Source organism: Pseudophryne corroboree, chromosome 9, assembly GCF_028390025.1.
Source record: "Pseudophryne corroboree isolate aPseCor3 chromosome 9, aPseCor3.hap2, whole genome shotgun sequence".
NCBI classification, from domain to species: domain Eukaryota; kingdom Metazoa; phylum Chordata; class Amphibia; order Anura; family Myobatrachidae; genus Pseudophryne; species Pseudophryne corroboree.
The window spans coordinates 301,484,010-301,487,173 of NC_086452.1; the positions used below are offsets into that span (position 1 = coordinate 301,484,010).

Sequence of the window (3,164 nt, forward strand, 5' to 3'; positions counted from 1 at the left end):
ATGGCATTTCATCGTCTATGTCATGGCTAGTGGCAGCAGCTTCAGCACTAGGAGGAAGTGATTCTTCTTGATCTTTCCCTATTTTTTCCTCAAAATTTTTGTTCTCCATTATTTTTTGGGAGTTATATTACACAATATGCGGCACAGGAATGACTGGAATGAATGATGAGACAGGACACTACCACTGGTCTGATGCAGCACAACAGGTTGTTGTTATAATTATTATACTGCAGCAGTGGACATATAGCAGCAGCGTATATTGTCACTGGAATGATTGATGAGATAGGACACTACCACTGGTCTCATGCAGCACAACAGGTTGTTGTTGTTGTTGTTGTTGTTGTTATAATTATTATACTGCAGCAGTGGACATATAGCAGCAGCGTATATCATCACTGGAATGACTGATGAGACAGGACACTACCACTGGTCTGCACAACACAGCACCACTTTATATAGCTACACTGCATATATGGCAGCAGAGAATACCAACACTGTGGCTGGCTGGACTGATGCAGCACAATACACTGACTACACTGGACTGGTCTGCACAACACAGCACCACTTTATACAGCTACACTGGATATATGGCAGCAGAGAACACCAACACTGTGACTGGCTGGACTGATGCAGCACAATACAGTGACTACACTGGACTGGTCTGCACAACACAGCACCACTTTATACAGCTACATTGGATATATGGCAGCAGAGAACACCAACACTGTGACTGGCTGGACTGATGCAGCACAATACAGTGACTACACTGGACTGGTCTGCACAACACAGCACCACTTTATACAGCTACACTGGATATATGGCTGCAGAGAACACCAACACTGTGATTGGCTGGACTGATGCAGCACAATACAGTGACTACACTGGACTGGTCTGCACAACACAGCACCACTTTATACAGCTACACTGGATATATGGCAGCAGAGAACACCAACACTATGACTGGCTAGACTGATGCAGCACAATATAGTGACTACACTGGACTGGACTGAGCAGCACAACACTTGCCACCCCACTTTACCACCCCAACACAGACACTGAGGACACGTCCTCTCTATACACTCGCTGAAACTGGAGTGAAAATGGGCGCGACACGCGGCTCCTTATATGGAATCCAAAACCTGCGAGAGTCCGACAGCGGGATGATGATGTTTTCCCGCGTTCAGGTTTCCGAGTCAGGTGGGAAAACCGGAGCCTGACTCGGATATTTTTGTATCTATCGCACTGTACTATACTTTCACATTCAATAGAAGTGTGCACACAAGTTTTACATAAAGCACAGCAAAGCTGCAGGAGCGTTTCTACTGTAAAATACACAGCGGCTATGAGGATAAGGTTCTATGGCTAAGGCTACACATACAATTCTGTAGCAGGGCAGACTCAATTTAAATGGTTACCACCTGTGACTCCTTGCCTCAGCTATGGAGCGAGTGACAGCATAGGTTTTGCAGGCTATGGGGCAATGCTGAAGGAGCGTCACAATCCCCTAGCTAAAATACACAGGGGCGATAGGGTAGGCGAGCTCTATGCACATTATGGTACACCGGACTCGATTGCTTAGCAAGTTGACAAAATGGCCACCAAACGACCCCCCGCGCGCTTTGTGGCAGCCCTCAGCTATGGAGCGAGTGACGGCATAGGTTTTGCAGGCTACAGGGCAATGCTGAAGGAGCGTCACAATTCCCTAGCTAAAATACACAGGGGTGATAGGGCTAGGCTAGCTCTATGCACATTACAGATACACCGGACTCTATCGCCTAGCAAGTTGACAAAATGGCCACTGCCCGACTCCCCCCGCCTTGTGGCTGACCTCAGCTATGGATTGAGTGACAGCATAGGTTTTGCTGAAGGAGCATCTCAATACCCTAGCTAAAATACACAGGGGCAATGAGGTCCCGTAGAGTGATCAATTAATAAATAGAGTGCATACAGATGCAAAACAAAGAGTTTAAGCAACAGTACAGAATGGTCCATTGAAGTCAGGTATACAGTATAGTACAGTACGTGAGCAGCCAAGTCCCCTAGCTATTAGGGCATACATAATCTAAAATCAATGGCAAGGGATCACTGCTTACTGTACATTTAGACATGAGCTTGTATATCTGTCATGAGGCGTTTTTTTCCCTGACACTATTTTTCTATTTAACGAAGGAAGGAGGGACTACCGCACAGGATATAATGAGTATAGATAAATGATGTTTTACAACCAAAATAAATAATACCAGAAAACAATGTTTTCTAATTCTAATATTGCTTGGTGGTGCACCCTGAGTCAGTATGAGAACATGAGAAATTACGGAGAAAAGAAGACTCTTTTGTGGGCGCACTCTTTGACTTGAAATGAATTTTAAATAATGGTCAGAATAGATTAAAAGTGTAAATTTTTAATAATTCAACAAGATTAAGATAACAAGTGGTTCATGAAGAAGATAATGATCAAAGAAGATGATAGTATATATATTCAGATAGTACAAAGTACTTGATACACAATGAAAACTAAATTCTGACTGATAGAGGAGATTGAGTGTTTATAAACAAATTGTTTAGATTTTTAAACGGCACGTTCTACCACATTATAACCTGTTCCCTGTCAGTGTCAAATTCGAAATAAATACAACAGTCCAGATGCTGGTTAATCTTATCGATAATAAAGGGTGGAAAGTAAGGTGGCAGTGCGAATCATCTGTCAGTGTTAGACACTATAGGGCTAGACCAATGGGCTCTACTAAACTGAGTATTCCTCAATGGTCGCCCATTTGAGTACTGACCCAGCCCGACACTGATTAGCTTCCGAGATCAGACGGCTTCGGGCGTTTCCAGTGTGGTATGATAGTAGAGAAATTTGAACAATAATTGGAAGCTCTGGAATCACTGATGAGAGTCCACGAAATTACATAGTTATTTAAGACAGATATTAGAGGTAGAGGAAGCCAGATGGATCTGCTGCCAATGTTAGACAGGTGCTTGGCCCTGAATCAAATGGTGAGAGTCCACGAAATACAGAGATGAATGAAAATAGATAAAACTGCTGGAGATAGAGATAATATTGAGATTCAGAAATTTGCAAGACACAAAGTGTCAGAGAGCGCAAAACAAAGCCCAAGTATAGAAAGAAATGACAATGTAACCAGCAGGCTGTAAAAAAG

At 43.2% G+C, this 3,164-nt stretch overlaps 1 pseudogene; it reads right to left on the minus strand.

Moving 5' to 3' along the window:
- Nucleotides 1-2,737: 2,737 nt before the first annotated feature.
- Nucleotides 2,738-2,856, minus strand: LOC134963970 (5S ribosomal RNA; annotated as a pseudogene).
- Nucleotides 2,857-3,164: the final 308 nt, after the last annotated feature.